Source organism: Bombina bombina, chromosome 4, assembly GCF_027579735.1.
Source record: "Bombina bombina isolate aBomBom1 chromosome 4, aBomBom1.pri, whole genome shotgun sequence".
Classification (NCBI taxonomy): domain Eukaryota; kingdom Metazoa; phylum Chordata; class Amphibia; order Anura; family Bombinatoridae; genus Bombina; species Bombina bombina.
Window position 1 is genome coordinate 438314302 of NC_069502.1, and position 14495 is coordinate 438328796.

The window sequence follows — 14495 nt, forward strand, 5'->3', positions numbered from 1 at the left end:
GACAGTGGCAAAGAGCACCACAGCAGAGCTGTCTATATAGCTCCTCCCTTAGCTCCACCCCCAGTCATTCTCTTTGCCTACTCTAAGTACTAGGAAGGGTAAAGTGAAAGAGGTGATAAATATTAGTTTTTAATTTCTTCAATCAAGAGTTTGTTATTTTTAAATGAAACCAGGTTTGTACTATTTACTCTCAGGCAGCAGATGGATGAAGACTGCTGCCTGAGAGGATGATGATCTTAGCATTTGTAACTAAGGTCCATTTGCTGTTCCCACAGAGGCTGAGGAGTACAGGAAACTTCAGTGTGAGGAACGGTTTTCATGCTATGCAGCAATGAGGTATGTTCAGTAATATTTTTTCTGGAGAGACTGTGTATTTCAGAAAGGCTGACATTATACGCAGGAGGGTAAGCAGTAATCCTAGAGATAAAAGAAGGGCATTACTTAGCTTGCATATGGGGCCAATTACATATATGTTTACACTGAATGACAAATGTTTGTGAGCAAACGTTTTTTGGATGGGAGTGCTTTAACATTTTTGTGGGCAATAAACGTTTTGGGCAACTTTATTAGGGCACACATGGCTTAACTTTAGGGTTTTGGAACCCCACATGGCTAGTTATAACTGCTCTGGTGCAGTTCTTTAAGGCTGAGGAAACATCGAGTGAGATGGGCGGGGCCTATTTTCACGCCTCAGATGCGCAGTTGTCAGCAAGCAGCAAGCTCTAACTTCTGAGGGCCCTGTTCTATGTTTTGGGCCAAATTGAAGCTTTTACCCCATATTTTCGATCCCTGAGGGCAGGTAGGGCCACAGCAGGGCTGTGGCAAGGTGCTGAGGGGTCTTTTTCCGGATCTGGGCCTATTTTCGATCCGGTTTGGACATTAAGGGGTTAATTGTTAAAAAAAATTGTGGTGCAATCTTAACTACCTATAGTGGGTCTACATACAAAATTTTGAAAAATTTGGTGCATGTTTAGAGTGTTTTGCAGAACGTGTATGCTTTTTTTTCTTTTAAAAGGCGCAGTACCGTTTTTTAAGATTTGTTATTTTTTTCACTAAATAAATAAAGTGTTTTCATGCTTGTTTGTAGTCATTACTAGCCTGTTCAACATGTCTGACATTGAGGAAAGTCAATATTCAATATGTTATAGAAGCCATTGTGGAACCCCCACTTAGAATGTGTCCCTCATGCACTGAAAGTTCAATAAATTGTAAAGAACATATTTTAGCTACTAAAAGTATGTCGCAGGATGATTCTCAGTCAGAAGAGAATCAGGTTATGCCATCTAATTCTCCCCAAGTGTCACAACCGTTAACGCCCGCACAAACGACGCCCAAGTACTTCTAGTGCGTCTAATTCTTTCACCCTGCAAGATATGGCCGCAGTTATGAATACTACCCTCACAGCTGCCTGGGTTGCAGGGGAAGCGCAGTAGGTCTGATGTGAGAACAAACGCTGAGCCCTCTGACGCTTTATTAGCTATATCAGATGTACCCTCACAATTTTCTGAAGTGAGGGATTTGCTGGCTGAGGGAGAGATTTCTGAAAATATGTTCCCTCAGACAGATTCAGATATGACGGGTTTTAAATTTAAACTAGAACACCTCCACTTATTGCTAGGGAGGTTTTAGCGACTCTGGATGATTGTAGTTCCAGAGAAATTGTGTAAAATGTACAAATTCCTAGAGGTTCCCTGCCTACACTGATGTTTTTCGGTCCCTAAGAGGATTTCGGAAATTGTTACTAAGGAGTGGAATAGACCAGGTATTCTGTTCACTCCCCCTCCTACTTTTAAGAAAATGTTTCCCATATCAGATGCCGTGCGGACTCGTGGCAGACGGTCCCTAAGGTGGAGGGAGCTATTTCTACCCTGGCTAAGTGTACAACTATACCTATTGAGGACAGTTGTGCTTTCAAAGATCCTATGGGTAAAAAAATTAGAGGGTCTCCTGAAGAAAATATTTGTTCATCAAGGTTTTCTTCTCCAACCTATAGCGTGCATTGTTCCTGTAACTACTGCAGCGTCCTTTTGGTTCGAGGCTCTGGAAGAGGCTCTTCAGGTTGAGACTCCATTAGAGGATATTCTGGATAGAATTAGGACTCTCAAGCTAGCTAATTTTTTCATTACAGATGCCGCTTTTCAATAGGCTAAATTAGCGGCGAAAGAATTCAGGTTTTGCCATTTTTAGCACGCAGAGCGTTATGGCTTAAGTCCTGGTCTGCTGATGTGTCATCAAAAGCTAAGCTTTAGCCATCCTTTTCAAGGTTAAGACCCTATTCGGGCCTGAACTGAAAGAGATCATTTCAGACATCACTGGAGGAAAAGGCCATTGCCCTTCCTCAGGATAAGACGAATAAGATGAGGACCAAACAAAATAATTTTCGTTCCTTTCGAAACTTCAAAGGTGGTTCCTCTTCCCCTGCCGCAGACCTAACAGACTTGGAACAAGGGTGTAACAGGCCAAGAAGCCAGCTGCTGCCACCAAGACAGCATGAAGGGGTAGCCCCCGATCCGGGACCGGATCTAGTAGGGGGCAGACTTTCTCTCTTCACTCAGGCTTTTGGGCAAGAGACGTTCAGGACTCCTGGGCTTTAGAAATAGTAACCCAGGGGTATCTTCTAGATTTCAAAGATTCTCCCCCAAGGGGGAGATTCCATCTTTCTCAATTGTCTGTAAACCAGACAAAAAGAGAGGCGTTCTTACGCTGTGTAGAAGACCTATATTCCATGGGAGTGATCTGCCCATTTTCCAGATACAGAACAGGGGCAAGGATTCTACTCCAATCTGTTTGTGGTTCCCAAAAAAGAGGGAACTTTCAGACAAAAAATTTGGATCTCAAGATCCTAAACAAATTCCTCAGAGTCCCATCCTTCAAGATGGAGACCATTCGGACTATTTTGCCAATGATCCAGGAGGGTCAATATATGACCTTCGTGGACTTAAAGGATGCGTATCTAACACATTCCTATCCACAAAGATCATCACCAGTTCCTCAGGTTCGCCTTGCTGGACAAGCATTACCAGTTTGTGGCTCTTCCCTTCGGGTTGGCCCACGGTCCCAGAATTTTCACAAAGGTGCTAGGGTCCCTTATGGCGGGTCCTAAGGCCGCGGGGCATAGCCTTATCTGGACGATATCTTAATCCAGGCGTCGACCTTACCAACTAGCCAAGTCTCACACGGACAATCGTGTTGGCTTTTTCTAAGATCTCACGGGTGGAAGGTGAACGTAAAAAGAGTTCACTTATCCCTCTCACAAGAGTTCCATTTCTGGGAACTCTGATAGATTTGGTGGACATGAGAATTTTTCTGACGGAGGTCAGGTATTCAAAGATTTATCCATCTGCCGAGCTCTTCATTCCATTCCTCGCCCGTCAGTGACTCAGTGTATGGAGGTAATCGGTTTAATGGTAGCGGTAAATGGACATAGTTCCGTTTGCTCGCTTGCATCTCAGACCACTGCAACTTTGCATGCTCAAACAGTGGAATGGGGATTATGCAGATTTATCTCTCAGATAAATCATGGACCAAGAGACCAGAGTCTCTCTTCTTTGGTGGTTGTCGCAGGATCATCTGTCCAAGGGAATGTGTTTCCGCAGGCCAGCGTGGGTCATAGTGACGACGGACGCCAGCCTATTGGGCTGGGGTACAGTCTGGAATTCCCTGAAAGCACAGGGATTGTGGACTCAGGAGGAAGCTCTCCTCCCGATAAATATTCTAGAACTGAGAGCGATATTCAACGCGCTTCAGGCGTGGCCTCAGCTGGCGTCGGCCAGATTCATAAGATTCCAGTCGGGACAATATCACCGACTGTAGCATATATCATCATCAGGGGGGAACAAAGAGTTCTCTAGCGATGATAGAGGTTACCAAAATAATTCAATAATTCAATCTATCAGCAATCTATATCCCAGGAGTGGTAGAACTGGGAAGCGGATTTTCTAAGTCGTCAGACTTTTCATCCGGGGGAGTGGTAACTCCATCCGGAGGTGTTTGCACAATTGATTCAGCAATGGGGCACACCAGAATTGGATCTGATGGCGTCTCGTCAGGAATGCCAAACTTCCTCGATACGGGTCCAGGTCAAGGGATCCTCACGCAGTCCTGATAGATGCTCTAGCAGTACCCTGGTCGTTCAACCTGGCTTATGTGTTTCCACCATGTGTTTCCACCCATTTCCTCTCCTTTCCTCGTTTGATTGCCAGAATCAAACAGGAGAGAGCTTCGGTTGAGTTTGATAGCACCTGCGTGGCCACGCCAGGACTTGGTATGCAGACCCTGGTGGACATGTCATCTCTTCCACCCATGGACTCTGCACTGAGACAGGACCTTCTGATTCAAGGTCCCGTTCAAGCATCCAATCTAGTTTCTCTGCGACTGACTGCTTGGAGATTGAACGCTTGATCTTATCCAAGCGCGGGTTCTCTGAGTCGGTCATAGATACCTTGATTGAGGCTCGAAAGCCTGTCACCAGGAAAATTTATCATAATATATGGCGTAAATATCTTTATTGGTGCGATCCAAAGGCTACTCATGGAGAAAGATCAGGATTCCTAGGATTTAGTCCTATCAGCTAGTTCCTTAAAGGGACAGATATCTCCTCTTATCCAATTCTACTGCACAAACTTCTGGCAGATGTTCCAGACGTTCAGTCGTTCTGTCAGGCTTTAGTTAGAATCAAGCCTATGTTTAAACCTGTTGCTCCGCCATGGAGTTTGAATTTAGTTCTTAAGATTCTTTAAGGGGTTCCATTTGAACCTATGCATTCCCATAGATATTAAGCTTTTATCTTGGAAAGTTCTGTTTTTAGTTGCTATCTCTTCGGCTCAAAGAGTTTCTGAACTATCTGCATTGCAATATGACTCACCTTATCTTGTTTTCCATGCTGATAAGGTGGTTTTGCGTACCAAACCTGGATTCCTTCCTAAGGTTGTTACTAAAAAGAATATTAATCAGGAAATTGTTGTTCCTTCTCTGTGTCCTAATCCCTCCTCTAAGAAGGAGCGTCTATTGCACAACTTGGACGTGGTTTGTGCTTTAAAAATTTACTTGCAAGTGACCAAAGATTTCCGTCAAGCTTCTTCTTTGTTTGTTGTCTATTCTGGAAAACGTAGAGTTAAAAAGCTACGGCTACCTCTCTGGCCTTTTGGCTGAAAAGCATCATCCGTTTGGCATACGAGACTGCTGGACAGCAGCCTCCTGAAAGAATTACAGCTCTCTCTACTAGAGCAGTGGCTTCCACATGGGCTTTTAAAAATGATGCTTCTGTTGAACAGGTTTGTAAGGCTGCGACTTGGTCTTCGCTTCATACCTTTTCCAAATTTTACAAGTTTGATACCTTTGCTTCTTCAGAGGCTGTTTTGGGAGAAAAGTTCTTCAAGCAGTGGTGCCTTCTGTTTAAACCATCTGTCTTGTCCCTCCCGTTCATCCGTGTCCTGTAGCTTTGGTATTGTATCCCACAAGTAAAGGATGAATCCATGGACTCATCTTACCTATATAGAAAAAAACTAAATTTATGCTTACCTGATAAATTGATTTCTTCTATGGTAAGACGAGTCCACGGCCCCGCCCCTGTCATTTTAAGACAGATTATATTTTTTTTGAGTTAAACTCAGTCACCTCTGCACCTTGTAGTTTCTCCTTTTTCTTCCTGTACCTTCGGTCGAATGACTGGGGGGTGGAGCTAAAGGAGGAGCTATATAGACAGTTCTGCTGTGGTGCTCTTTGCCACTTCCTGTAGGGAAGGATAATATCCCCACAAGTAAAGGATGAATCCGTGGACTCGTCTTACCATAAAAGAAATCAATTTATCAGGTAAGCATAAATTTAGTTTTCCTTTATGCGGTGGTCTCACAAAGGAGGATAGGCTTACTGGGCACATGAGCAGACTATGGTTTAGCCTACTCCCTTGTGGCTCAAAACGCTGACCTGGCTGTTTAGGGAAAAGTCTCTTTGTTGGGAGCTCAGGGGTAACATGGCGCCAGGATGTCTGAGGTAGGTAATGTTCCGATCTGTTAGATAGGGCCCTAGTCTTACCCTTAGGTTCCGGATCATACACTCGAGCAGAAGACAACCTCATAGTATAAGTTAATGAGAGGTCTGTAGTATCATGATATTGACAGGATGTCTGTTCGAAGTGTTGTGCCGTTTGTGTGGAAACCAAGTCCAATTGAACTGGTGTGGCATCGCAAGCATACTTTTGAGGCGAGCCGAACTTGCGCTTCACCGAATTAGCTGTGGTGTACAAAGTAGATCACAGAGGTCTTTCAGCAGACTCTGGTGGTAGTTTTGAATGACTTGCGTCACTCGATGCTCCCATCTAGCTAGCGCCTCCATTGTAGTCTCCCGGAGACTGTTAAAATTATAATAGCAGGTTACCTTTTTGTTTATCCTATTGCAGGATATTTAACCCCGAAGTTTGGGGGGGGGTGGGGTTATGCGGCAGCCCCAGACCTACGCTTAGTATCCTTCTCTGAGTCGTTGACTGTAATCAATCGACTGCTTGATAACATCCAATGACAAAATGGCTACTAGGCCCTTGTAGAATGTCTACTGCGTAGCTATCCCAAAGAACATAGGCGAAAACATTGTAGTGACTTCAGCTCTAGAGATTATCCTAACTTTAGCTGAAAAGTGAACACAAAAGTGTAAAATAATGTAGATTTGTGGTATGTAACTTGATTAAAATATTTTAATCTCCAGGAGCTTCACTGAGATGCGTCCTGCTGCTTTGAGAGTAGGCTCCACCCCCTTGCTGCTAGAATTTTACTCCTGGCTCCTACCTTTTTAGGTTATTTTCCATATGTCTATATACAAATCCAACTGTCTGGCTCCTAAAAATATGCCTGGCTCCTAAATAGTCTTACTGGCTCCTAATTTTTAATCAGATTTGTCAAGCACTGACGTAAAGGTTAAAAGGTCACTGCAGATTCTTTAGCTTCTTGGCTAAAACTTCTGATTCTCAAGGCTTACTTGGAGGGTCCTCCCCAAAGTGTTTTCCGAGGCCATTCTTAAAGATCAGTTTAATCTTCCTGGGCCTTCAAAAATGAGAATTCTGCAAATTTGCAAAGCAGCAACACAGTCAGTCTTTTTCTGAATCTTTCCACTTATGTTTTTTGCTTCTTCTAAAGCAGCATTTGGTAGAAAAAGGCCTCCAGGCAGAAGTGTCTGTAAATTAGGTGCCTGCCTTTTTGTCCTGCCCACCATTACTTGTGGACTCCACAACTTGGGTATTAGTTCCCAGGAGTACTGGATCATAGACTCTCACCACCTTATAACAGAAAACAAAATGTAGGCTTACCTGATACATTTATTTCTTTTACTTAAATTTATGTGGAAGTCCTAATTATAGATAAAGTAAAGTCTTCAAATGTTTCTTCGTATCCTTTGTTAACACTCAGCAACTGTTTGCAACAATGTTTGTAACAATGTTATATAGTGCTCAAGACTTGTGGAGTGTCTTTAGCCTAGATATGCTTGTAAAAGGGCTAAGTTTCAATAAAGGAAACGGAGAGAAAAGGTACATATAATGGCAAACTGGAAAACTTTTTTTTTTTATTATTTATTTAATGTACACCCCTTATCATGAGTTTCATTTTGATTTCCATGTCCAGTTATCCTGTATATATTAAAGTGATGGTAAATTCGTATGTATTGCAAAACATATTCTAGATGCTCTTACTTTTAACTAGCAGATCGATGTGCTTATATTTAAAAAAATAAACTTTTTTTACTTTGTTATTCCGTTTTTATTAGGGTAACCGTACAGTCTAATAATCTGCCTCTCTCTATATTTTTCACAGGGGCAGCTGTGATTGACATCGGTTTTAGCCAAACATCAGCTCACCATGCGCCCCATGTGAAATCGGACCTGCATGCTCCCGTGCTCTCAACTCACTCATTGCTATGGACTGCGCATGCGCAATTCTTAGGCTAATTGCGCATCTCTAAATGATAATACTCATTATTATTATTATTAGTATTATCATTTAGAGATGCGCAATTAGCGTAAGAATTGCGCATGCGCCGTCCATAGCAATGAGTGAGTTGAGAGCACGGGAGCGTGCAGGTCCGATTTCACATGGGGCGCATGGTGAGCTGATGATTGGCTAAAACCGATGTCAATCACAGCTGCCCCTGTGAAAAATATAGAGAGAGGCAGATTATTAGACTGTACGGTTACCCTAATAAAAACGGAATAACAAAGTAAAAAAAGTTTATTTCTCTTGTTAAGTGTATCCAGTCCACGGATCATCCATTACTTATGGGATATTAACTCCTCCCCAACAGGAAGTGCAAGAGGATTCACCCAGCAGAGCTGCTATATAGCTCCTCCCCTAACTGCCATTACCAGTCATTCTCTTGCACCCAACGAATAGATAGGATGTGTGAGAGGACTGTGGTGATTATACTTAGTTTCATACCTTCAATCAAAAGTTTGTTATTTTATAATAGCACCGGAGTGTGTTATTCCTTCTCTGGTAGAATTTGAAGAAGAATCTACCTGAGTTTTTCTATGATTTTAGCCGGAGTAGTTAAGATCATATTGCTGTTTCTCGGCCATCTGAGGAGAGGTAAACTTCAGATCAGGGGACAGCGGGCAGATATAATCTGCAAAGAGGTATGTAGCAGCTTATTATTTTCTGACAATGGAATTGATGAGAAAATTCTGCCATACCGATATAATGTAAACTCAGCCTTAAATGCAGTAGCAGCAACTGGTATCAGGCTGTCATGTATGTATATTTTACACTTCAGTATTCTGGGGAATGGCACTTCACTGGAATTATACTGTATGCATAAAACTTTAGCCTAATTTGCAGGGACTAGCAACAGGCTTTTTAATAACACTCAATTTATTAATGTTAAACGTTTTTTGCTGGCATGTAAAATCGTTTAATTTTCTGAGGTACTGGGTGAAAAAATGTTTTGGGCACTATTTTTTTCCACTTGGCAGTCGTTTTATTTAATTTATGACAGTTTACTGATCTCTCTCACTGTTAGCTATCAGGGTTAGTTATCCTTTGCTAATGGGAGCAATCCTTTGCTAAAATTGTGTTTTTTACAAAGATTTGATGCTATAACTTTTCAGTTTATTAATTTTCAACTGTCATAACTTTTTCTGTGCTTCTTATAGGCACAGTACGTTTTCATATTATAGTAAATTACTTGAAAAGTATTTCCAAGTTGCTAGTTTATTTGCTAGTGTGTTAAACATGTCTGATTCAGAGGAAGATATCTGTGCTATATGTGCTAAAGCCAAAGTGGAGCCCAATAGAAATTTATGTACTAACTGTATTGATGCTACTTTAAATAAGTCAATCTGTACAAATTGAACATATTTCACCAAACAACGAGGGGAGAGTTATGCCGACTAACTCGCCTCACGTGTCAGTACCTGCATCTCCCGCTCGGGAGGTGCTTGATATTGTAGCGCCGAGTACATCTGGGCGGCCATTACAAATCACATTACAGGATATGGCTACTGTTATGACTGAAGTTTTGGCTAAATTACCAGAACTAAGAGGTAAGCGTGATCACTCTGGGGTGAGAACAGAGTGCGCTGATAATATTAGGGCCATGTCAGACACTGCGTCACAATTTGCAGAACATGAGGACGGAGAGCTTCATTCTGCGGGTGACGGTTCTGATCCAAACAAACTGGATTCAGATATTTCAAATTTTAAATTTAAGCTGGAAAACCTCCGTGTATTACTAGGGGAGGTGTTAGCGGCTCTGAATGATTGTAACACAGTTGCAATACCAGAGAAAATGTGTAGGTTGGATAAATATTTTGCTGGTACCGGCGAGTACTGACGTTTTTCCTATACCTAAGAGACTTACTGAAATTGTTACTAAGGAGTGGGATAGACCCGGTGTGCCGTTCTCACCCCCTCCGATATTTAGAAAGATGTTTCCAATAGACGCCACCACACGGGACTTATGGCAAACGGTCCCTAAGGTGGAGGGAGCAATTTCTACTTTAGCTAAGCGTACCACTATCCCGGTGAAGGATAGCTGTGCCTTTTCAGATCCAATGGATAAAAAGTTAGAGGGTTACCTTAAGAAAATGTTTGTTCAACAAGGTTTTATATTGCAACCTCTTGCATGCATTGCGCCTGTCACGGCTGCAGCAGCATTTTGGTTTGAGTCTCTGGAAGAGACACTTGAATCAGCTCCATTAGATGAGATTACACACAAGCTTAAAGCCCTTAAGTTAGCTAACTCATTTATTTCAGATGCCGTAGTACATTTAACTAAACTTACGGCTAAGAATTCCGGATTCGCCATTCAGACACGCAGAGCACTGTGGCTAAAATCCTGGTCAGCTGACGTTACTTCTAAATTGCTTAATATACCTTTCAAAGGGCAGACCTTATTCGGGCCCGGGTTGAAAGAAATTATCGCTGACATTACAGGAGGTAAAGGCCATGCCCTGCCTCAAGACAGAGCCAAACCTAAGGCTAGACAGTCTAATTTTCGTTCCTTTCGTAATTTCAAAGCAGGAGCAGCATCAACTTCCTCTGCACCAAAACAGGAAGGAGCTGTTGCTCGCTACAGACAAGGCTGGAGACCTAACCAGTCCTGGAACAAGGGCAAGCAGGCCAGGAAACCTGCTGCTGCCCCTAAGACAGCATGAATCGAGGGCCCCCGATCCGGGAACGGATCTAGTGGGGGCAGACTTTCTCTCTTCGCCCAGGCTTGGGCAAGAGATGTCCAGGATCCCTGGGCGTTAGAGATCATATCTCAGGGATACCTTCTAGACTTCAAATTCTCTCCCCCAAGAGGGAGATTTCATCTGTCAAGGTTGTCAACAAACCAAATAAAGAAAGAGGCGTTTCTACGCTGCGTACAAGATCTTTTATTAATGGGAGTGATCCATCCGGTTCCGCGGTCGGAACAAGGACAAGGGTTTTACTCAAATCTGTTTGTGGTTCCCAAAAAAGAGGGAACTTTCAGGCCAATCTTGGATTTAAAGATCCTAAACAAATTCCTAAGAGTTCCATCGTTCAAAATGGAAACTATTCGGACAATTTTACCCATGATCCAAAAGGGTCAGTACATGACCACAGTGGATTTAAAGGATGCTTACCTTCACATACCGATTCACAAAGATCTTTACTGGTATCTAAGGTTTGCCTTTCTAGACAGGCATTACCAGTTTGTAGCTCTTCCATTCGGATTGGCTACGGCTCCGAGAATCTTCACAAAGGTTCTGGGTGCTCTTCTGGCGGTACTAAGACCGCGAGGAATTGCGGGTAGCTCCGTACCTAGACGACATTCTGATACAAGCTTCAAGCTTTCAAACTGCCAAGTCTCATACAGAGTTAGTACTGGCATTTCTAAGGTCGCATGGATGGAAGGTGAACGAAAAGAAGAGTTCTCTCTTTCCACTCACAAGAGTTCCCTTCTTGGGGACTCTTATAGATTCTGTAGAAATGAAGATTTACCTGACAGAAGACAGGTTAACAAAGCTTCAAAATGCATGCCGTGTCCTTCATTCCATTCAACACCCGTCAGTAGCTCAATGCATGGAGGTGACCGGCTTAATGGTAGCAGCAATGGACATAGTACCCTTTGCACGCCTACATCTCAGACCGCTGCAATTGTGCATGCTAAGTCAGTGGAATGGGGATTACTCAGACTTGTCCCCTACTCTGAATCTGGATCAAGAGACCAGAAATTCTCTTCTATGGTGGCTTTCTCGGCCACATCTGTCCAGGGGGATGCCATTCAGCAGGCCGGACTGGACAATTGTAACAACAGACGCCAGCCTACTAGGTTGGGGCGCTGTCTGGAATTCTCTGAAGGCTCAGGGACAATGGAATCAGGAGGAGAGTCTCCTACCAATAAACATTCTGGAATTGAGAGCAGTTCTCAATGCCCTTCTGGCTTGGCCCCAGTTAACAACTCGGGGGTTCATCAGGTTTCAGTCGGACAACATAACGACTGTAGCTTACATCAACCATCAGGGAGGGACAAGAAGCTCCCTAGCAATGATGGAAGTATCAAAGATAATTCGCTGGGCAGAGTCTCACTCTTGCCACCTGTCAGCAATCCACATCCCGGGAGTGGAGAACTGGGAGGCGGATTTCTTAAGTCGTCAGACTTTTTTCATCCGGGGGAGTGGGAACTTCATCCGGAGGTCTTTGCCCAAATACTTCGACGTTGGGGCAAACCAGAGATAGATCTCATGGCGTCTCGACAGAACGCCAAGCTTCCTCGTTACGGGTCCAGATCCAGGGATCCGGGAGCGGTTCTGATAGATGCTTTGACAGCACCTTGGACCTTCGGGATGGCTTATGTGTTTCCACCCTTCCCGATGCTTCCTCGATTGATTGCCAGAATCAAACAGGAGAGAGCATCAGTGATTCTAATAGCGCCTGCATGGCCACGCAGGACTTGGTATGCAGATCTAGTGGACATGTCATCCTGTCCACCTTGGTCGCTACCTCTGAAACAGGACCTTCTGATCCAGGGTCCCTTCAAACATCAAAATCTAATTTCTCTGAAGCTGACTGCTTGGAAATTGAACGCTTGATTTTATCAAAACGTGGTTTTTCTGAGTCAGTTATTGATACCTTAATACAGGCTAGGAAGCCTGTTACCAGAAAGATTTACCATAAGATATGGCGCAAATACTTATATTGGTGCGAATCCAAGAGTTACTCATGGAGTAAGGTTAGGATTCCGAGGATATTGTCTTTTCTACAAGAAGGTTTAGAAAAGGGTTTATCCGCTAGTTCCTTAAAGGGACAGATTTCAGCTCTGTCCATTCTTTTACACAAACGTCTGTCAGAAGTTCCGGACGTTCAAGCTTTTTGTCAGGCTTTAGCTAGGATCAAGCCTGTGTTTAAAACTGTTGCTCCACCATGGAGTTTGAACTTAGTTCTTAATGTTTTACAGGGGGTTCCGTTTGAACCCCTTCATTCCATTGATATCAAGTTGTTATCTTGGAAAGTTCTGTTTTTAATGGCGATTTCCTCGGCTCGAAGAGTCTCTGAGTTATCTGCCTTACATTGTGATTCTCCTTATCTGATTTTTCATTCAGACAATGTAGTTCTGCGTACTAAACCTGGGTTCCTACCTAAGGTGGTCACTAACAGGAATATCAATCAAGAGATTGTGGTTCCATCTTTGTGTCCTAATCCTTCTTCGAAAAAGGAACGTCTGCTACACAATCTAGATGTAGTCCGTGCCCTGAAATTTTATCTACAGGCAACTAAGGATTTTCGACAAACGTCTTCCCTGTTTGTCGTTTATTCTGGTCAGAGGAGAGGTCAAAAAGCTTCGGCTACCTCTCTCTCCTTTTGGCTTCGTAGCATAATACGGTTAGCCTATGAGACTGCTGGACAGCAGCCTCCTGAAAGAATTACAGCACATTCTACTAGAGCTGTGGCTTCCACTTGGGCCTTTAAGAATGAGGCTTCTGTTGAACAGACTTGCAAGGCTGCAACTTGGTCTTCTCTTCATACTTTTTCCAAATTTTACAAATTTGACACTTTTGCTTCTTCGGAGGCTGTTTTTGGGAGAAAGGTTCTTCAGGCAGTGGTTCCTTCCGTATAAAGAGCCTGCCTGTCCCTCCCGTCATCCGTGTACTTTAGCTTTGGTATTGGTATCCCATAAGTAATGGATGATCCGTGGACTGGATACACTTAACAAGAGAAAACATAATTTATGCTTACCTGATAAATTTATTTCTCTTGTAGTGTATCCAGTCCACGGCCCGCCCTGTCACTTTAAGGCAGGTAATTTTTCCTTTAAACTACAGTCACCACTGCACCCTATGGTTTTCCTTTCTCTGCATGTTTTCGGTCGAATGACTGGTAATGGCAGTTAGGGGAGGAGCTATATAGCAGCTCTGCTGGGTGAATCCTCTTGCACTTCCTGTTGGGGAGGAGTTAATATCCCATAAGTAATGGATGATCCGTGGACTGGATACACTACAAGAGAAATAAATTTATCAGGTAAGCATAAATTATGTTTTTTTAAATATAAGCACATCGATCTGCTAGTTAAAGTAAGAGCATCTAGAATATGTTTTGCAATACATACGAATTTACCATCACTTTAACTCAGAGAGTGGCATGGATGTTCTGCTCACTAGAACATTCTAATCTACTCTTTAGTACGTACACACCATGTTCCTAGATCGCCATCTAGTGCATGTTTTTGTGCAAACCTTTGAGCTATAGAAAGGCTAAACATTCTTTTTTTTTTTTATCAGGTTTGTTACAAACTTGCAAACTATTCTCAATAGTCTAAGCTAAAATGTTACTTAAAGGGACATGAAACAATTTTAGAAGCATAGTATTGAGGTTATTTACCGTCTCCCTCTAGCCATGGGTGCCGCAATTTTGAAGTGTATCTTTCTTTGCATTGCAGTGCTGACATGTTTGAATGTATCTGAAGGAGAGTTGCTGCACATATGCAGGTTCCAGAATGGCAGCACCCTTAATTAGAGGGAGGTGCATGACATGTATTTAGTGTTTAATATG

At 43.0% G+C, this 14495-nt stretch overlaps 1 protein-coding gene across 1 annotated transcript in view; it reads left to right on the forward strand.

Moving 5' to 3' along the window:
- LOC128656394 (dynein light chain Tctex-type protein 2B-like) overlaps window positions 1–14495 on the forward strand; it is a 42716-nt gene that overhangs the window by 10562 nt on the left and 17659 nt on the right. The window lies entirely within an intron of this gene.